Source organism: Dermochelys coriacea, chromosome 8 (genome assembly GCF_009764565.3).
Source record: "Dermochelys coriacea isolate rDerCor1 chromosome 8, rDerCor1.pri.v4, whole genome shotgun sequence".
Lineage (NCBI taxonomy): Eukaryota > Metazoa > Chordata > Testudines > Dermochelyidae > Dermochelys > Dermochelys coriacea.
This window is the reverse complement of record NC_050075.1, coordinates 74709932-74732564: the sequence shown is the minus strand read 5'-3', so window position 1 is coordinate 74732564 and position 22633 is coordinate 74709932. Positions and strand designations below refer to the sequence as shown.

General features: G+C 37.9%; 1 protein-coding gene and 1 long non-coding RNA gene across 8 annotated transcripts in view; both read left to right on the top strand.

The window, feature by feature from the left end:
* Positions 1-22633, top strand: part of FNBP1L (formin binding protein 1 like) — a 114064-nt gene that overhangs the window by 4186 nt on the left and 87245 nt on the right. The window lies entirely within an intron of this gene.
* On the top strand, positions 549-10798 carry LOC122455523. The gene is made up of 3 exons (XR_006273750.1): positions 549-563; positions 3420-3426; positions 10458-10798. It is a non-coding gene; the product is annotated as an uncharacterized LOC122455523 (long non-coding RNA).

Genomic DNA, 22633 nt, shown 5'->3' with positions numbered 1-22633 from the left:
CTTTTGTTTATCATTTTTACAGTCCAAATATTTGTAATAAAAATAATATAAAGTGTAGCACTGTACACTTTGTATTCTGTGTTGTAATTTAAATCAATATATTTTAAAATGTAGAAAAACATCCAAAAATATTTAATAAATTTCAATTGGTATTCTATTGTTTAACAGTGCGATTAAAACTGCGATTAATCGCGATTAATTAGTTAGTTAACTGAGTTAACTGAGATTAGTTAACTGAGATTAATTGACAGCCCTACTGTATACTGATTTATTTGTTTAAGAAGAGTGTGTGGAATGAAGAGACAATTTTTCTGATAAAAACACTTTACTGGAAAAATAAATGTTAGAGCTTTGTAGTTTGAAGACGTTTAATCAGTATTGCTTCATTTTATCCCCCAGTCTGATAGTTGGTCTGTTATGCTAAATGGAATACAAGGGATTTGTTGGGATGTTTATATGATAATGTAACATGTGAATTGTATTCCAGATAAGACACCTGTTTGAGAGGTATCAGCACTTAGATTGAACACTGTTTGGCATATGGATTATCTTTCTGTTCTGTAGTTGTGCAGTACCTAACTCAATGGGACATCCTGGTCCAAGACTAGGGCTCTTAAGCGCAATGATAATAAAATAATATTGGTTCATTGCCTAACAACAGTAGGCTAACAGTGCTGCTACACTGCCTTCACAAACTAAAGCAAAAAATATAAGTGAAAGTTCTTGTAATTTTATTAACGATAGCAATTTATATATAGAATTTGTATTAACAGCACAAATAACTAAATTGAATTCACACCTGTGCAAAAAGTAAAATAAAATTTGTAGGTCAGATCTTCAGATGAGGTTACGGGTTGATGCTTTCAGCTTTTTGGTACTTTGGAAAAGTAGGGGTATTTGTGTTATGAGGACACTGAATTTTCTTGCGTAAGCTCCTAAAAAATTATAAGGTGTTTTAGAACGCCAAATTCTAGTTGACTTATTTTTTTGTGAATTTTGGCAATTTCTCAAGCAGATTCACCTTCTATTTGTGAATGACAGTTAAATTGCTGTGTCCAAAACCTTCAGAGTATTGAATATAAGATTGCCTTCATCCTACATGTAAAGAGGCATAGATGAAAGAGGTGGATCTTGAAATTGCATTTATTTGAATGACCAGCATTTTGGACATAGGAGGCAGGCAAATCAGTTGAAAGATAAACTGATATGGCCAAGGAAATTTACAGTTAATGTTTACCAGTTACCTATTAAGTGTTATTTTGCAATCCATTAATTGTTCATGTGCATTAATTTTAAGAACGCTGTCAAGCTTTTAAGCATAGAGTTTGACCATGCCATTCTTATCCATCTGCAAAATTCATATAATTGTTTGTTTTAGCTGAGTACTCTGCCTCTTTACAATAACAAAACATGAGATGGAGTAAGGGCTCTTATTAAGGATACAGAGCTTTATTATCAAATGTTGCAAGCTCTATAGACTCTAAGTGCGTTTTAAAATGCTCAATAATAGGGTGTGTGTGTGTGTATGTGTGTGTGTGTATAATTTAAAAAACAAACTATTTTCTTTGTGTTACTACCAAAGCAATGCTTTGTGTTCCTCCTGCTGACTGCAACATCTTTTATCTATTCCTTAACCTGTTCTGATATCAGTTCATGTGAAAATAAAGATGTTTTGACATAAGACAAAACATAAATGAAAGTGTTTTATGAGAACAGCCACTTCAATCTAGGCTAAAAACATTTAAGAGAAAAATTAATATTTGTTAAGCTTCAGAGGGGCAGCTGTGAACAATTTATGGTATATTTTTCTACTTAGATAAAGCAGCTTATGAAAGGGATGAACTGATAGACCCATAGAGGTCCAGGACCCATACCGTTGTCACTCACAGAACACACACATTGACCATGTGCACACTAGCCTTTTTTCTAAAAAAAAATCTTCCCATTGTTGTTAATACCACTGCAGCCCCAATAGTCACTGGAAGTGATGACTTGGAGCGCTAGTGTAAACAGGGCACTTGCTGTTTCTAGTGTTTCCTCCACCCTGTTTTATAGACCTGCTCTGAGCAAGATGATTGTTAGATGAAACAGTACTGAAAGTTCATGTGGCTGCCTGGAGTCTTGTCCTTGCTAGTACTTGCACCAGGGCTAGTAACAATGGGAAATTTTCAGAAATAAAGCTATTGTACACAAGCAAAAGGGAATACACAGCCTATTCATCATCTAGATCACTACACCACATGTATGTATAACACTTTTAAATATAAATCTTTGATAATTTTGTAGTTATATTAAACAAATGCAATTTAGCGTGTGTGATGTTTTTTCCCCCATGCTGAATAGGATCTCTTTCTTTTGATGCTTATTGTTTGAAGTCCTGCTACTATCAAAAATCCGAGTAGAATGGGTAGCTGGAAAGTGGCTTCTCTTCTCAAGTCCTGATGTTACTTCTGATTATTTGAGAATAGTGGTGGGTGGGTAGGTAGAGGTGATGAACTGTAGAGAAGTCTTAGGGAATTAAACAAAACAAAAGCAAACCATCACACCTTATGTTTGTGTTGTTTTTATTTGATACTAGAGATTATATAATTATAGTATTAAATGTCATACGTTGTAGTTACAGTTTTTTAAAAATAGTCTTTATAGTCTGTAGCTGTATCAGACAGACTACACTAGAGCTTTATTTTGGTGGATTAATGTTTTCTACGTTATTTAAATGTGGGTGTGTTTTGCCAACAAACCATTTTATAAGTACAACACACTCCACAGTTTGTGTGTCTCGGGTAATATATGCACGTCTTGGGTGGTCTGAAATATGCTGCTGGACTTTGTACCTCAGCACGCTCAAAATGTGTGTATTGGCTGAACAGAATGCTCCCTGTTGTGTGTTAGTGCTTACATATATGTGTATATTTTTCTTACTTGACAACATTCCTTTAAAATGTGAACTAAATAGTTAAAAGGTTTGTTAGTTTAAGCTGACATATCTGTAGAACTACTTTCTTCTACAGTTTTTCTTCACACTGCATAAAAAATTGCTCCATCCCCTTTATTTCCCCATTCACATACCTTGTTACAACTTTCTGATCCATTTTTAAGAGTGTTGTTCCCTTAATAGCCTTATTCTCATTAATGTATTTGTTTCTATGGTCACCCCTGCAGCATATTCTAAATTCATCTGTCTTAACAGAGTTTAAAATATTATTTGTCATTCTGTCTTGGTGAGCATGCACTGTCTGATGGTTAGACCACAGGGAGTAGGGAGGTCTTGGGTTCTGTTCCCAACTTATCCAGCTGTCACTATTTATGTCTTTGTGTGAATTACTCTGTCCTTCAGTTTCCCTATCTGTAAAATGTGACTAATATCTACTTCACATAGGATAATTAATATTTGTAAATCTTAGATCCTCTGATGAAAGATAACATGTAGTGACAAAGTATTGCTTCTATATTTTATTATAGGATGAAAAATGCTGCTATTTTATTTAAACAGATATATTTTTTAAGGATTTAACTACATTTTAAATTTGTGTACTGTGTATCTAGTGACCTCATGCTCAGTTCAGTAGCTGTGAGATGGTTACACATTTAGGCTTCATATCTGGAAAGACTTAAGCACATGCTTAACTATACACACTGATTTCATAGTTAAGCATGTAAAGTTAAGTCTTTCCAGATCTGGAGCCTTAATTGTTAAAAACAGCGTTGTTAGGTATAATTTTACTTTCATCCTCTTGCATAACTTGCATTAAGTTTCATGCCTGCTGTGTACATTATCCAAGAAGAAAATAGAGAGGTGATAGTTCATTATTAGCTGTTTTTGCTGAAATGTTTGGAAATGGTAGAACCTGATTTGTTAAATGATTCATTCATAATAAGTCAAAACTACTGAAAATATTTAGACCTTATTTTATACTGAAATGTTTCAGTATGCTCTTGTGCATATGGAGTTTTCCTCCTCTGTGACATACAAAAGCATACAAGTTACCTATTTTATTTTTTATCTTAATTTTCTTCTTGGAGTTTTTTCAGCTAAGCTAAATATGAAATATCTTTCTATGTACTCACTTCAGTTCCAATCACACAGTGAGCTCCAGAGACACGGGAGTTTCTAATAAAATCCATGGGCATAGCGATCTGCCCACATGGAACGCAGTGCATGATCAGGGCTTTTGTTTTTGTTGCAAATTCATTAACAAAAAAAAGTCTAACACTGGCCGTTTTTTATTAGGTGCGAAAAGTAACAGAAGAAAAATATTAATTAGACCCTTACTAATCTATACTAAATCTAGGCACTTTCCCCTTCTTTGCAAATATTTAAGAATGCAAACTGGAATAAGGTCCTTTATGTTACTAAGACTTCATCATTTTTGCAGAATGTGTTATAGAATATTTACTAGTATACTGCTGTGAGTTCCTTGGGAAGGAATTCATGCCTCCTTCCGTATTAGAAAAGTGCTCAGAACATTGCGAAATAAACTTTTAAGTATTTTCATAATTTAAAAATAAACTACAGTTGACCAAATACATGAACAAAGTATATTGTTTTGCACTGCCTTATCTTGTTGACCTGATTTTGAGTCTGATCCAAAGTCCATTGAAGTCAATAGGCATCTTCTCATTGACTTCAGTGGGCTTTGGCTGAAATCCTTTGGGTAGTGCTGATTAGCTGCAACTCCCATTAATCAGCGAGAATTTGAGGTGCTCTTTAACTCTCAGTATCTGGTCCTTACTTGCTAATTTTCAAAATTCATTAATTAGCAAGGGTCTTCCAGTTACTGTGAATTAGTATAGTTTTATCTGACTTTTATGAGCCTACGTTTTTCTTCATGCAAGCATTCCCAGTAAAGAAAGTGTTTGTTTATCAATTAATATTAAGTGGGTTTGGAACTATAACCTTTCTGACAGATGTAAACAGGCAGCTAAGAATTTGTCATACCGATTCACACTAATGACAGCTCTGTCAAGTCCAGCATGTTGTCTCTGATGGAGACCAGTACCAGATGCTTAAAAGGAGATGCAAGTATCCCCATAGTGAACAGGCATAGAGTAATCTGCACACTTAAGAAGTTTCTTACTAATCTCATTGATTAATGGTTGGCTGATGCTCTGAAGAATGAAGGTTTGTATTTCCTACAGTTTATATACTATGCAATGTAACTGAATAGTCTCATTTTCCATATGTCAGATTCATAAAAGAATTAATCTGAGCTCTTCGCCTCAGTCATATCATGCAGCATGATTTCCATAGACTAATTGTTCTGTTTAGAATATCTCTGTGTACATATAGCTAGTCCCTCATAATTGTCAGAATTGCCCGTCCTGAAGATTATTTTAAAACAATAATTTAGAAATCTTTGAAAGGTGTTCTGTAAACTAAAACAAATCCTCTGGCCTGAGGAAATGTTCCTTTAGTTTTAAATCTTGATGTGCTGTGAATTGATTTGTAGTATGTTCACACATGTAGTGTGAAAAACACTATTTTATCTAATCTCAGATTTCCTATAGATATTTTTCAGTATATTCTCCAGTGCCTCCATTTGCATCCTCCCTCTGTCCAAGGGGCGCTAAATAGTAGCCCCTTAGTGATGCTCTGAGTTGGACATACAGGTTGCTTTGAGCTGTGCTGTGGAATGTGATAAGGATGGTCTTGTGGCTAAAGTATAGTCTGGAAGAATTGTTAGTCCAGAAATCTGAGTTCTTTTTCTGCATCTGCCATAGACTCCCTGTGTGATCTTGGGTAAGATGTTTAATATCTCAGTGCTTTAATGCGTGTGATCTTGGGTATAATGTTAGTCTCTCAGTGTGGACTGATCTGTTCATACTGGCCCTTTTCGTCGTTAAAACATTTGTCGTTTAGGGGTGTGTTTTTTCACATCTCTGAGCGACAAAAGTTTTAACGACGAAAGTGCCAGTGTAGACATAGCCATACTCTCTGCTGGCCCAGTGATGAAAACATCAGAAGAAAATTTCATTCTGAAGATTCCACAGGTCCAATTATTACTCCAACAGCATTTTGTTTTAGTTAGAAATAATATTTGTCTGTATCTTTCCAGCAATTGTCTCGTTCACAAGCATCTGACCCTTTCTGCTACTGTTTCCAGAAAGAGTGAGTCATTGGCCCCAAGATTTTTTCATCAGTTTATATTCTGAGTTGGCAAAAATATTGCCAGAGATGTTTAACTAAGGGATTTTCTGCTATCAGTTGACTAAATGTGTGCATATTTTTCTATATCCCTTTCAGAATCTTGTTAGATTCCCCTCTGCATCCCAATTTGAAACACGGGTAGTCACTTGATGTCTGTTAGAATTACATCTGTTCCTGATTTTATTTATGAAGCCTCATGAATTCATTTGTATATGGATTTGGAAATTTGGCTGATTTTCAAGGAAGTCCGTGCAACCATACATAGGATGTTACAAATTCTGGAGTGCCATGGAATGATTAACATGGGAAAAATGTCTCTACCTTCCTTGCCAGAGTCCTTATTCACAATTCTGAGAGCTGGCTGTCTCAAGGGAGTCTAAATGCTACTACTTCCAGTTTGATTTTCTGAGTGAGAATAGCAGGAGGTTGTCTGAGATTGCAAGGCCTCCTATCTCAGTGATGCAGAGGATTTCTTCAAAGAGCAGTCCTGTCAAAATGATGTCTGGGACATGATTCTTTGAAAGTGAAAATTACATCATCACGGATGTGGGAGGGAAAAAGTGAGGATATGGGCAAATCTATTACCAAGCTTTTAATTGCTATGTTTGGAGATTGTCAGCAGCCCACAACACAGTTATTCTCTGGGGAAGGATAAACAATCTAACAAATGTTTGAAAAACAAAAAATGGTATTAACTGTGGAGTCTAAAGATACAGATACGCTCAATTATGGTAGCAACTTATAAAAAAAGGGCCTGCCCTAAAGAGTCATTTGTGTGTTTAATCCTGATACTAGGTTAGGGCATATTGCGTAGTAGTTGGATGCCTTCTCTGTGACGTTAGCAGAACAGCTTCTTAGCCTATTCAGTGAAGCCATTCATTGATTATCCCAGTAATTCTATGCTGAAGGGAATTCATATATGAACACTTCTAACTTTTTCGGAATATTTTGTTCATAATGCATGCACACAGATTGTTTATGATGATGTACAATTTTTGTTGGTAGGAAAAATTGTGAGAGGGCCAGACATGTTCAGTTTTTTTAATGTGTTAGGAAACAAATTGTTCAGTGAAGGCTGAAATTCCAATCAGTTTGCCTCAGTTGCCTCTAGTGAGATTACATATCCCAGTCCCAGTGCTGTTTTGGCAGAAAGTTTATGGATTAATCTTCTGATATACGTTAGTGCTTCCAGCTGTATGCGGAGAGGAAAGAGAGGAGAAAATAACATCTTACAATAATGAAAACAGAAGGTTTTCATTAAAATGCTGACCCTCAACACTGACTCTTATTGCAGTTAATTCCCATAAATGTAAACTGTTGGCTGTATTTTGTACTTACAGTTTTATCCAAGATGAGAGTAACAACAAGAGCATAATTCCTTTTAGGTGATGCACCAGATAGCAAATACATTAATGGCTTATATTCAGGTGTTCTTGTTTGCCTGTATATGTTCTAGATAGAGCAGTAGAATGTTGAAACAATTAAATGAGAGGTTTTGGATAGCTTTCTTTTTCTTCTCTTCTGTTGCTCCTGTTGTCGTGCTCACTTTGCTTCTGCCCTATGACTTGGGTCACGTGAGTGTATCCAAACTGGTCATAGCTGCTCCTTGTCATTGTGTATTTGCACACTGGAAACCCATCTTCTCTAGGCAGTTAGTTGTTCGGTCTGTGGTTTACAATCCACAATTAAGATTTTTTTTTTCTTTACATTTGTTTGGGGGAGAAGTATGGTCTTGTTGTTAGGGTACCGGGCTGGGAGTAAGGAAACTTGAATCTTGTTTCTGGCTTGCTGTGGACTTCTTGTTTGCCTTAGGCAAGTAAATTAACTTCTTTGCCTCCATAACTCCATCTGTAAAATGGGAGAAATATTTCCCTTCCTCAGATAATTGTTTGAGGCTTAATTCGTTAATGTTTGTAAAGTGCTTTGAGACCCTCTAATAGAGGGTACTCTACAAGTACAAAGTGTTGTTATTTTTTAGTTATTACTACAGGTCAGAGCTTTCGTTTCATATGGAATTGAACAGTTTTTAAAACAGAGGAAACTAAATTTAAGGGCAGCAAATTCTATTTTTTTCCTAAATCTCACTGATCAGAGTTATTGCTTAATTGAAATAAAATGAAAGCTGTTTTAAATGATGTCTTTCATTTTTGTAAAATGTTATCTTCTCCCAACTTTTGCTTACTTGGATCCTTTTTTTACCATTTATACAAATAAGTCAAGCAGTATGCTATAAATGTTAACTAACTAGTTACTCCATAGACTACCGTTTTAAAATACGTTTATTTACAGTATTCATCAAACAATAGTGTATAGCAAATTTAATTCATTAAAGTGAAAAGTTGGTTTATCATTTGGTATGTATTGTTTGTTCATTTAACACTTGTACTTACCAATTATTTGTTTAAGAGGGAGGAATAGTGCAAATTCACTTGACAGGCTGGCACTCAACTGATTTTTTTTTTTTTTTTGTAATTCCATATTTACTATAAATGACTATGCCTTTCAAGCATTGTATGACAAATTACTATATGTTTTTTGTGATAGTGTGGCGTTTTAGCTATATGTACTAAGAAACCTTTAAGTGTGGCAACATGGATTCACCATAGGAAAGGAATGGGGCAGTTCATGAGGCAATTTTAAGAGCCCCATGAAATTCTTTTTATTTTTAATAGTTTTTTTTTTATTTTATTTTTCAGGAATTTTGTGTTTCATTTAATCTGCATGGGAGGGGTCGGGTCAGGAACCTCCTGGGGGTGGGAGGTTGCAGAACAAGCCTGCCCTGCACTCATTCTGCAGTGGCACCTCCTTTTCCTTGGGGCTCGGCTTGACTCCCTGCTCTGTGTGTTGCAACCAGGGGAAAAGGGTTGGAGCGCTGCTTAGGTTTGTCTTGGTCACCCCTCTGTCATGGTGGCAAACTTGAGAGAATGAAGCTGCGAGCTGATGAAAGACAAGTGTGTGAAAAGATCTTGAACTACTCTGTAAGTCCTTAGGAAAGGAGCATTTGAGTTTTAGGTGGTATAGCTCCTTCCTGGTGATGTGGGTGTTCAAATCTACTGCATGGACATGAAAGCATCACTTCCCAACTGTGGTTTATTGAGTAATAGCTGGTAGCTTGTGTAGAGTTGATTTTTCAGATGATGCCTCCTTTCTTTGTTTCTAGCTGCTAGATTGTTAGAGCCCTGTGTGGATACAAAAATTTGGATCCGCATCCCCCGATCTGCTAGTCGTCTTTTACCTGCATCTGCACCTGCAGCAGCAAGCGCTCTCACAAGGGCTAGTGATGGGGTGGGGGAAGGGAGTGGGGGGCGGGGGGCGGGGTCTTGTGGGGAAAAGGCAGCGTGAGGGTGGAGACTGGGGGTAAGAGTCAGCGCAGGGGCAGGGTCTCAAGGAGAAGGGGTGTTGCAGAGGGGAGGGGCTGGGAGGCTGGGGCGTCACATCATGTGCTGCTCCCGGGGGCTCGTGAGCGATGGCACACAGCAGCAGCAGTGCGTGTTGCATCACAGTGGGGTGAAGGAGTGGGGTGCTGGGGCCCTCCCACTCCAATCCCCATGGCCAGGGGCAGGCCCTGCTGCCCAGGAGCTGGCGGGCCAAGCTCGGGACTGGGATCGCAGCCAGAGCTGCTGGGCCAGGCCATGGTGGGGACGCTGGCACTGCCCAAGGGGCCTGAGCTGCTGGACCGGAAGCGGCGCAGCTAATGGGTGCTGGATAGCCCCAGCCACTGGGTGCTGGCTGCCGGCCCCAAGCACGCTGCGCCCCCTGGGCTGCCTGAGCTGGACACCATGGGCCAGGCTCCACCAGTGAGTAGAGCCCAGTGCGGTATCAGCATCCAATCCACTAACCGCAAAAATGATTTGTGGATATGAAGCGGATATCTGCGGATTTTCAGAGCTCTACAGATTGTATTGAAAGAAGCTAAAAAAAATCACTTTCCTAATAACTCTTCCATGTAAGCGGTTGTAACAGGCACAGTGATGGTATGTAATTTTGAATAGGAGGAGAGGTCTATGTGTTTGTGTGTGAATGGTAGGTGATCCCTGAGACCATCTCTGTGCTATGATGTGGTCTTCACTATGAAATGGTTTGAATATCTGTGCAGTAGACATAAGACTAGGAGCTGAGAGAGACTGTTCATGATAATATTAAGTTATAGCTTGTTTTTTATGTAAGAATCAGTAGGTGCTTATTTATTAATATGGTTTTCCTGTGTATAAAAAGTATTCGTTCTGTAATACGTAGATGTAATTTCATCCATTTGCAACTGTTTTTTTTTTAAATTAGTCCATAGTTTTATGTGATTACAAACAGAAAGAAACCTATCTTTTATATTCCTAATGTGATTATTTAATAGACAGCTACAAGGAATCAATAATAGGAATCAATAATTGACTTTAACATTGATCCATGTTCAGTAACCTGCTGCTGTTATTACATCTGAGTAATTTTTTAACACAAAGCAGTAGTTTATTTTGCCTGTCACACTTTTAGCACTATATAAATAATAATAAAGTAGGTGTTTGGAAAGTACAAACACATTTGGCCACAAGAAGAGCACAAATAAAATTGTTTCAGGACCGAGGGCAGTGGTTCTCAAACTTTTGTACTGGTGACCCCTTTCACATAGCAAGCCTCTGAGTGTGACCCTCCCACCTTATAAATTAAAAACTTTTAAAAAATATATTTAACACAATTATAAATGCTGGATGCAACATGGGGTTTCAGGTGGAGGCTGACAACTCGTGACCCCCAGTTTGAGAACCCCGACCTTGGAGATGTGGATGCGTTTTTAGTTTCATCCTTTCCTTCAGGTCATCTCTACTAGGCTGATATCATAATGTAGCAAAAGCTCAGTCCATTGGAGAAAGGACTATTCTTATGTTGCTTTCTAGTGAGCTCACTGTTTCAATAATACTACTGAGAGGCTCCAAAAGGATTGTTAACTTGGTGCAGCACCTTGAGGGAGAAGTCAAGAGGAATAAAGCATGGCTTTCTAGAGCCATCATATCACATTTGGAAAAATCATATATTTCTAACAATCTCCCCTCTACAATATTGTATTTCAGAATTTGGGTCTTGAACTCCTCTTAATTTTCTTAAACTAGGATTCAGTGAAAGCAGGGTGTTTTTTGTTTTTTTTTTTTTTTTTACAAAATGTCTCAGTGTCCATTAATAATCTTTTATTTTTAGATCTTTGGTCAAAATGTTAAGAACAAGTTGTTTTCGATCTTAAAAAAAAATAGAGAAGGGGGGAAAAACCAACCCTGCATCAACCAATAAAATGGTAGTAACTTGACAAAAAAGGGCAGATATTTTTAAAAGATGTGCGTGTCAATTCTTTTAGTAAACAGTAATAATTACATTCTACATATTATTGATTGCAGATTTTTGTTATATAAGGTTTCAGAGTAGCAGCCGTGTTAGTCTGTATTCGCAAAAAGAAAAGGAGTACTTGTGGCACCTTAGAGACTAACAAATTTATTACAGCATAAGCTTTCGTGAGCTGTAGCTGTAGCTCACGAAAGCTTATGCTGTAATAAATTTGTTAGTCTCTAAGGTGCCACAAGTACTCCTTTTCTTTTTGTTATATAAGGGTTATGTATAGAGAAACATATGCTGCTTACTTTAACACCAAAATGTTGACCAACAGATTTAAGATTGGAAAGAAAAAGTTACTTTGCTGTCATATTATGACTCTCTCTTTGTTTCAGCATTAAAAAACCATAAAACAAACAAAAAAAGCTACTTTAGAATGGTAGGAGATGGCACAAAACAAAATACCCAGGCGACAAATAGAGCTTGATCCTCTGAAGTTCAGAGTTTAACTCCTACTGAAGTTAAGAGGACTTGTGGATGCTTAGCAGCTTACATGTTTGTAATACATTTCTAGATTGTAACAAGAGACATCAATGGGATGTAGCCACTACTGTACATAGGAAAGAGACTGCACCAATAAAGAAAAACAACCCCACGAATAGGTGCAGCCTGCTTGAAAAAGAAACAGCAAAACACAAAAAGGGAAAGATATTAGAAAACTTTGGGACTTTAACTCCTTACTCATATTATGTCACAATAACAGTATCATCTCTAAGACAATACCTATTCTAAGAATCCTTGTGCAAACACTTTGTTATATAATGTATAGGTATACAGCATTAACATGCAGATATGACTCAAGTATCATGTTTGGCTCCTACCTGAAACCACTTATCAGAAGCAATTTTTGTCTTGTACAGCACCAAGTACAATGGCACTTTAATAAGTAATTGCTGCCAATCCAAGCATAGGACAGAGTCCTTCACAAATTTTCCTCTGTCCCCTAGTCATATAACTGTATTGGACTGTCAGTGGTTGGTAGCTTAGGAATGCCAAGATAGTTAAACAAGAAGCTTGAATTTGGTATACTAAAAGACTGGAAACTAGCAAAGGTAGTGGATGATAATATAGTAGGAATGTTGAGAAAGGAAGATTAAAGCTAAACACTACTATTTTAAAGAAGAATGACAAAAATAAAGTGGCTGAAAGGGAGTGTGATACACAGTATCTGGATTTTAGTAAAATGTTATGACTCTCAAAATCTTACCCTCAGCATGAATTCAGATTAGCACCAAACATGGCCTGAGAACTGGCTGAAAGACCATAAACAAAGAGTGATAAAACAACAAGGCTGAGTTATGAGGGGCATGTTTAGTGGGGTACTTCAGGGGTCTCGTTTAGGTCTGGTCTTTATTATGGCTTTGATCTTGCAAATGCTTATGCTTTTTCTTTACTAACATGAGTAGCTTCACTGAAGTCAAAAGAACTATTTACTTGCTTAATGTTAAGTATTTGCATAAGACCTTTTAAGATCAGATCCTTTAGAAGAGTGAATAAAACAGCATGTTAATGAAATGTGCAGATGCTGTGTGGGTATAATAACAATGATTTACACTTGTAGATAATCTTAGCTACTTTAATATTATAAAACACATTTTCATGGGATGTGTTTCTGTGGTAAGATGCACAACTGTATCCTGAGCTTTAAATTGGCATATTGGCTGCCACTCCCTGTAGATCAGTGGTGGGCAATCTGCGGCCATTCAAGGTAATCCGCTGGCGGGCCGCCAGACAGCCTGCAGAGCTCCTGTCTGCAGCTCCCAGTGTCCGTGGATCGCCATTCCTGGCCAATGGGAGCTGTGGGAAGCGGTGTGGGCCTGGCTGCCGCTTCCCGCAGCTCTCATTGGCTGGGCACAGTGAACTGCAGCCACTGGGAGCTGTGGGCGGCCATGGAAATGTAAACAAACGGTCTGGCAGCCCACCAGTGGATTACCCTGATGGGCTGCAGGTTGCCTACCACTACTGTAGGTCATAGTAACTGTACTGATTCACACTAATGTGCAGGAATTACTGGTAATTTGTGATTTTAAGTAATTGTTTTGTGTTAAAGTCTGAGAGAGATTTCTGAGCTTGGATGCTGGATACTGTGCTAGTCTGTAACATTAATACAAGTCACTGCTTATGTTTATAAATGTTGAAAAACTGATAAGTTCAAATGATTTATATATGAATGTTATACTTCCTTGCCTCCATAAGGGCGTTGTGTGGATAAATACATTAAAGATTGCAAGGTGCTCAGACATTTCTGTGATAGGGACCTTAGATTGTCAGATTTCACCATTAATGATCAAATCCAGATTATAATTGCATTAAAGCAAAATATCATTTTATTTAAAAGTACAAAGAAGAAACACTTAAATAAGGAAAAATACTGTTGCTCTCCTTTGGAGTCTCTCTCCAGTTTGTCCACATTTTTCTTAAAATGCAGTTCCCATAACTGGTCACAGCACTCCAGTTGAAGCCTCACCAGTGCCAAGTAGAGTGGGGCAATTACCTCCTGTGTCTTACATACCACTCTCCTGTTAATACAGCCCAGAATATTAGCCTTTTTCACAACTGCATCATATTGTTGACTCTCATTCAGTTTGTGATCCACTATAACTCCAAATCCTTTTCAGCAGTAGTACTGTGTAGCCAGTTATTCCCCATTTTGTAATTGTGGATTTGATTTTTCTTTCGTAAGTGAATGTAGTTTGCATTTGTCTTTATGTAATTTCCTTTTGGTTATTTTAGGCCAATTCATAAAGGTGGTTCTGAATTCTTATCCATTCCTTCAAAGTGCTAGCATCTCCTCCCAGCTTGGTGTCATCTACACATTTTTAAAGTATACTGTCCAATCCATTATCCATATAATTAATAAAGCTATTGATTAGTATGGAACCTGGGACAGGCCTCTGTGGGACCCCAATAGATACTTCCCCCTAGTTTGAAAGTGAACCGTTGATGAATATTCTTTGAGTACTGTCTTTCAACTTGTTTTCCACCCATTTTATAGTAATTTCATCTCGATCACATTTCCCTAGTTTGCTTATGAGAATGTATGTGAGAGTGTGTCAGAAGCCTTACTAAAATCAAGATATATCACGTGTACTGCTTCCCCCGATAAATTGGGCCAGTAACCCCAACAAAGAAGTAAATTCAGTTGATCTGGCATGATTTGTTTTCAACAAATCCATGTTAGCTGTTCCTTACAAGCCTATTATCCTCTAGGTGCTTACAAACGTACTGTTTACTAATTATATGTCCATCACATACCCAATGTAAAACTGTTTTTCCTTGTTCGCAGTTTTTAATTATTTTGTTCATTAGTGTATCCAGTTTTTCAGCTATAGAGCAGCAATAATATATATTTTAAAATTCTAGACCCATCTCTTATGTGATTGATTGGCATTGATCTTGACTGGAAAATCCTAAGAGTACGTGCTCTGTGTATCATCTTCAAAGGTTAGGCCATACAGGAAGGGGAAAGAGTCAATAAACATTAACAACAAATGTCACCAACTTTATTGTTTTTTATTTTTTTTTAAGAGTGAGAGGCTCTTCACCCATCTACCTGACCCAAAACATGAACATAAGAACGGCCATACTGGGTCAGACCAAAGGTCCATCTAGCCCAGTATCCTGTCTTTTGACAGTGACCAATGCCAAGTGCCCCAGAGGGAATGAATGAAACAGGTAATCACCAAGTGATCCATCCCCTGTTGCCCATTCCCAGCTTCTAGCAAATAGAGGCTAGGGACACCATCCCTGCCCGTCCTGGCTAATAGCCATTAATAGACCTATCCTCCATAAATTTATCTAGTTCTTTTTAGAACCGTATTATAGTCTTGGCCTTCACAACATCTCCTGGCAAAGAGTTCCACAGGTTGACTGTGCATTGTGTGAAGAAATACTTCCTTTTGTTTGTTTTAAATCTGCTGCCTAAATAGAAGCTCTTGTCTCTCCAAATCAGGATATTGGATTGCCCCAAGTCTGACTGTAGGGCCATTTTACCTAACCCTTTTATCTGGAGTGCTATTTCCCCATCTTTATTCGTCTATACTGCAGTTAGAAACCTGTGGCTGACCCATGCCAGCTGACTCAGGCTCATGGGGTTTAGGCTGAGGGGTACAGAGATTCGGGCTCAGGCTGGAAGCCAGGCTCTAGGACCCTGCAAGGTAGGAGGGTATTAAACTTGCTTTTAACCATATTGTTTCCCACTTAGTGACTCAGAGTTTTGTCTGTCTCATGACACCAAGAAAGACCACATTGAATTTATTCATCTGAGTTCCTTCTCATTTTTGCCACTAGATTTTATTTTAGCTTCTTCATACATATAAAATATTCATTTGACCTCTCCTTGTCACATTCATTTGCACTTTGCTGGAAATTGTCAGCATTTCTCTGTTCTTGTGCCACCCTTTAGTTTTTAGAATTGTCCTCCCTTCCCCTGTTTCCTCCCCTACCTTTTTTTGTTACCTCTTTTCTTACTCTTTGATCTCTCTTGAATTTTGTATGGTTAATGATCTTTTATACCCCAACACTTGACAATTATTTTATTCTCTTCACTTTGTCTTACGTATGCAGTCGCTAAATACACATAGCTAAACCTTGAAGGCCCTGTGTAGTTTCTAGCCATGTTTAATTAATTGAGTTTGGCGTTTCTTTTTCCATGTACCAAGAGTCAGTGGTCAAAAAAACTGGCATACTGCTTGTTTATACTGATGACTTGTTTACTTTTTTGATTATCTAGCCAGGGAGGGTGGGCCAAAGAAGTTCCTTGTTGTGTATCCAAAATGGATGGGTTTCTTTGAGTTGCCATCTGTCAGGGACTTGTAGTGGATTTTTTTAGGAATCTTTATGAATAAACTGAACTATGCATATGCTTGAGTACCATCAAGAGAACAAACAAAATACACTTGAATAACTGGCTTAATAGAAATGATTTGCAAATATTCATAGTTGACTTTTTATATTTAATTCTGAGATTATAGTTTTTACCTGATTGATATGATTTTAACTAGCTGAATTTGAATTGGTTAAATAGCAATATTTATAATGATGTGTTGCTATTATTGACCCCCTTTTGACACTGCCAGTTTTAAAGTTGAATTTAGGAGGAACGTAAAAAGAAAAGGAGTACTTGTGGCACCTTAGAGACAAACACATTTATTTGAACATAAGCTTTCATGAGCTACGGCTCACAAGGAAAGTAGAGCGCATTAGAGAGTTAGTTTGATAAATTTGAATTACAGAGGTGCCAGCTGCTGTATAAAATAATCTTTGGTTAGTATGTATTTAACCCCCTTTTGTTCTTTAGGGGGCAGACAGCTTAGCTCTGTGACACATATGGCCTTTTCTTGGGATGATAAGAACAATGGCTTATCTACTATGGCATATGATGCAAACAATACATAACATTTTAAAAGGATACTGTCAAGTGGTCTTAGGCCTGATGTTTCAGTAGTCTTATATAATTATTCCAGTCTGATGGGGAATGTTTTCTGGATATTCTCTTTTGCTTTATAATACACCATTTTGTCACTGAAAAAATTGAAAACCTTCTCCCTAGAGACTCCTTATGCAAGATTTAAATCGGTAGATTGAGATTTATTTTCAGGCTTTTAAGTTTTTGATTAACAGAGTGGGGGGAAATAAGTTCCCAATAATGTCCTCCTAATGTTGGCTACTACAGATACAAGTAGGGCTCATACCACTGTATTCGTTTGCACAGTGCACAAGTACCAGTAGCTTATCATATCCTTTAATGTCATATCGAATATCCCTTTGTCTTGGAGTCATACTGAAAAAGAAAATTGCAGAAAATTTCAAGTAAAAAGAATGCTTCCTTTTAAAAATGCTTTATCTATTCAGTGTTTCCACCAAGATTTCAGACACTTGATTTCACCTCAATGCTAGTTTTTATAGTATATTTGTTCTCACAGCACTGTTTCATTAGTATTCAGTATTCTGTTTGCTACTGTACTTGAGCATCTGCTTGGTTTTGTTTAAACACTCTACCAATTGCCTTGTTGTTGTACTGTAAAAACAGTTCTTCTAGTGTCTTTATTATGTAAAAATAAGTCTGGTGGTTATTTAGGACTCTAATGTGCTTCTAGATCAAAGGTGTCTGTTGGGACTTGTTGACAGGCCCACTGTGCAGCCTGGTTTCTATTGAAGTTAGTGAAGCTATAATCTCATCATGGGAATGGATGTGTTTGTCAGTTTACTCAGCCTGTCTCTTGGTTTGAGATTTATTTACATTCATTTTGTGCATACGGATAGAGACATAGCTAATCAAAACATTTAATACAAGTTTAATTTTTGTTAAAGGTACCATTATGTTTAACATAACCAAGTAATAAGATGTGATAGCTTAAAAATACAACTAGAGGTACTGATAGTAACTAGAACTGGGCAAATAATGGATTTTTTTGGTTTGCTAGCTCTTCCAAAAATTGAGGGGTTGGGGGGGGAATCATTTTGGGTTGAACTGAAAAATAAATTTTTTTGAAATTTTCAGTGAATTGAAAGTTGAAAAATGTTGTTCTGGGTGGAACAAAATGTGGTGTTTGACCTAAAACAAAATGTTTCTTTTAGATTTGGAGCAAATTTAAACATTTTAAATTATATTTTAAAATGAAATGTCATTTCAAATGGAAACATTTCAATTTTTTTTCAGAATATTGTTATTGTGACTGGAACAATTTGGCTAAACTGACACAAATTTGTGAAATTTTTTGGTGACATTACAATTTGTCCATTTCTAATAGTGACAACTAAAAATCACAACAGCTTAGAGAGTATGTTCACTAAATTAATTTAAATATCGCTCTCCTGTTACTAGCCATTGTGTCTGTGAATGGTTTGATTTGTTAAGTGATCCTTCATTCATTGTAAGAGATATTAGCCTATTCTGTGAAATATTTAATAAACACATTTTAGATTCATGTTGATACATATTGTACCGATCTTACCCACAACCAATGTAAAGATTGCCACAAACAGAGATATTTTTAATTCTCTTGATTCCGGACACAGCAATGAATTTTTAACTCTAAAGCATTGGTACCAAGTGAGGATTTCCAGCATAATTTCCTAATGCAAAATGCATGAGCATTAACTGCAGGCACTCCTGACATGAATGGGTTTTGCATACACAGAATTTCATTTGGAAAATGATGGGGATTTTAAATTGGTGAATACAACAGACTAAGAACAAAACTTTCCAAGTTGGAATATAATGTTTGTTTCTAGTCTAAGCCATTTCTCTCAGTATTTCCAAATAAGATTTGTTAACTCTTATCTGTGACTGCTACCAGAATCATCACTTTTTGGTTTTATTTCAGTAATAAAAATGGGGCTAAGGGCATGCTGAAATTTACATGCACTCTCTGGATTCCTGCTTCCACAAGAAACATGTTAATAAGAAATATGTTACTGCAATACCTCTAGATATGTGTTATTCCTGTACACCACCTGGCCTTCACATGGTTCTTCCTGCAAGCCAGACTGTAACAAATTTGCAGAACAGTGAAGTTTCTTCATGGTAAAGAAAATTGGAAAATGAGTCCTAATGTGAAAATTCCAGAGATCCCCACATGAAATATAAAATTTGCATAAATAATTTTTAGAGAGAAGATTTAGTTCTTAAAAGAAAAGGGAGCTCTGGAAATATTGTTAATAGAATAAGCTAAGAGATGTTCAAACTAGGGGACAAATAGCGTTTCACTCCTACCTCAGATTCTGCCAGATGCTTGATTTTGGACCTGGATAGTGGAGATACTTCATCTTTGTACAAAAACATTGTTTACCAAATCTCAGTGTGTCAATTAAATAATTACTTATTTTTCTCTCCTCCATACCCTTCTGCTGATGTGAAAGCAAATACCGACAAACCTGATTCTTTGGCAGTGGAAGATCAAACACATAATGTTAAACCACTTGGACAGCTTTTTTAAGTGGGTTGTCTGTTCCTCCATATAGAAGAATAATCTTTAAATAGGAAAAAGACATTAAATTTAGTGAACAAAAATGGCTGGTTCCTGAAAAGTATGTAATATGTGACCATCTCCTGTCCATTCTGAAGCGTATTAACCTCTCCCCCCCCCAAACCCAAGCAAAAAATCCCCTTGCATAAATAGAAAATGTGATTATTTGGAAACTCAAAAACCAAGTTAAGAATTTTTTTAATTAATTTGTATTAATTGACAACAGGAGACCTCTTTCAAAAAGAATGTGAGGATCTCTTTTATACTTCTTACTAACCTTTTTGAATTATATTTTAAAAACACCTCATGCTTGCAGTCTTCAGTGGTTTACAGCTTCAAAGCACAGTACAAATATTAGTTAATCCTCACTATGATGTAGGCGAGTGTTATTCTCATTTACAGATGGACGAGTCATTTCACTCAGTTTCCCTAGGGATTAATACTCCAGGTTCAATTGTTTGCTAAGGTGATCACAGTGCATATTGTCTGCTTGCCTCCTGTTCTTGAAACATATTTAGTATGGGATCCAATAACAGTGGTTCAGGATTGTATTTTGACTAAATTCAAGGAGGGGATGTTATGATGAATTGGGGAATCTGTCTATACAGTTTATGAATTCTAGTTGATAATATGAAGTTGTTACTCTGAAAATTGCTGCATCGTTGAATGTCTCTATGTAAATGTAGAATCCACCATTGCTGATAGGGTAATAAGCACACCTTTGCCACATTAGGGACAGTGGTCAGTCACCTATTCAGGTGGAAGCAGCTGAATAACAAATGGGTTGGCTGAATGTGGGAGAAGTTACTTCATCCAGCTTCAGTGTCTTGTGAGTCCCCAAGAGGGGGTGTTCAATTAGATTTGTGACAGTGGTGAAGTAGATATTTACAACATTGTGCCAAATATCTTTCCATGCGTTTAGTATCATACAGTCTTCCATGTTGCACTTCGCTCTGGAATCTGCTTAGTCATGGATAGCAGTGGCTGGCAAAGTTAGGGCTTTCTTTAGTTAGTGTCAGTTTCAAGATAACTGCACCTATATTTTCCTCTCTGTGGTCACTTAAGGGCACCCATTTAAAGGTTTTTGGCTCCTGGGTGTTACCTCTCTTGGACAAAGACCTGCGTCTCATTCTCTTCTGACTGGGGGTTTTAAGGCTGCACATCTCCCTGCCTTACAGTACAATATCCTCAGCAAGCCAGTCTGCCTAAAAGGCCTGTGCTTTGCTCACACTCTCTCTCTCTCTCTCTCTCTGAGGGCTATGAACATTGCTGGCAATATAGTTATAAGTTACCACACAGCTCCTTCTAAACAGGCACGTTTAATGTTAAGGTAAAAACATGACAGAGAATGCATATAAAAACAATAAAAGAGACTGGGAATGGATGAGTCATTACACAAAGTAAAACTATTTCCCCATGGTATTTCTCCCTGCCACCCCACCCCCCACTGTTCCTCTGATATTCTTGTTAGCTGCTGGAATTAGTCTACCTTGCTTGTCACCATGAAAGGTTTTCCTCCTTTCCCCCCCCTGCTGCTGGTGATGGCTTATCTTAAGTGATCACTCTCCTTACAGTGTGTATGATAAACCCATTGTTTCATGTTCTCTGTGTGTGTGTATATAAATCTCTCCTCTGTTTTTTCCACCAAATGCATCCGATGAAGTGAGCTGTAGCTCACGAAAGCTTATGCTCTAATAAATTTGTTAGTCTCTAAGGTGCCACAAGTACTCCTTTTCTTTTTGCTAAAAGGTTCTGGTAAGTCTCTGTCCTTCGAACTCCACAACTGAGTTTTCCCTGTGGTTATCTGCCTTTAGCTCAGGAACCAGAACCAAGGCTGAGCAAATCAGCTGTTCCTTTATACAGTTGGGCCTTTGATCTCCAGTCTCTGGGAACAGGTAGTCACTAGTTGACAACCCTCCCCTCAGGGTGTAGCTTCAAAAGGCACTTTCTCCCCCCTACAACCAGTGTCATAGCATTCACCACTCCTCAGGAAATCTACTTAACACATATTGTCTCAAAAATCCATGCTTGTCTTGTGCATTTCAGTATTGTCATATGACATGACAGACAGCTGCAGCGGCACAGGAGCTAGCAAACAGAGCTCTAAACAGGGGAGTTTGAGTGGGAGTTCTGTTGGAGGAGAAGGTAGTTGTACTTGGTTTTGTATTTTTAGTATTTGTATTTGTGTGTGTGTAGGGGTTTTGTGCTGGGAGAGCAGCTGAGCCTGATTAGGGGGTGGGGCTTTGTGCTGAGAGAGCAGCTGAGCCCTGCCTAGGGGGTGGGGCTTCTGACTAGGGGCCCTATAAAGGTAGCCAGCCTGTCGTGCAGCGGCACAGACAGCTGCAGCGGCACAGGAGCTAGCAAACAGAGCTCTAAACAGGGGAGTTTGAGTGGGAGTTCTGTTGGAGGAGAAGGTAGTTGTATTGTGGGGAGTTTGTATTGTGCTTGTTTGGGGTTTGCTTTTGCTGGGGGGGTGGTCTTTTTGGTGTGGCTTGTGTTTCCCAGATTAACAGGATTTAGGTGGGAAGGAGATGACAGATACAGAGGCAGCTGTGGGAGTGACTCCTGCAGTGAAAGACACATTGAGGATGACTGGATGTGGAAGCTGTGGTATGTACATGATCCTGGAGGGGGGAACCGGTAAGAGTTTTGTCTGCATGAAATGCCGTCTGATAGAGCTGATGGAGGAAAAGATCCGAGGTTTGGAGATGCAGGTGGAAAGTCTGATTGAGTTTAGGAAGGGGTTTGAGCAGATGATGGAGCAAAGATATGAGGTATCTGAAGGGAAAAGCTCAGACTCGCAGATGGAAGCAGGGCTGGGGAATTTTGAGGGGAGACTGGATGAGGAAAGTGGTCAGTGGAAACATGTGACTCAAAGAACCAGGCAGAGAAAAAGACAGGCTAGTGCAGGAGAAATAGAGCTTAGGAACAGGTTTGCAGAGTTGGAAAATGAAGAAGGGGCTCAGCAGGTAGTCGCTGAAGGTGGAAGGGTAAGGAAGAAGAGAAGAGAGGCTAGCCCTATAGAAAAAGGGGAAGAGTCAAGGGAGACTACACCAAATATGAGCCCCAGGAGGATACAGGATGGGTTGAAGAGAATTGTAAGGGAAAATAGGAATGGAAAGAACTTGCAGCCAGAGGGAACAGG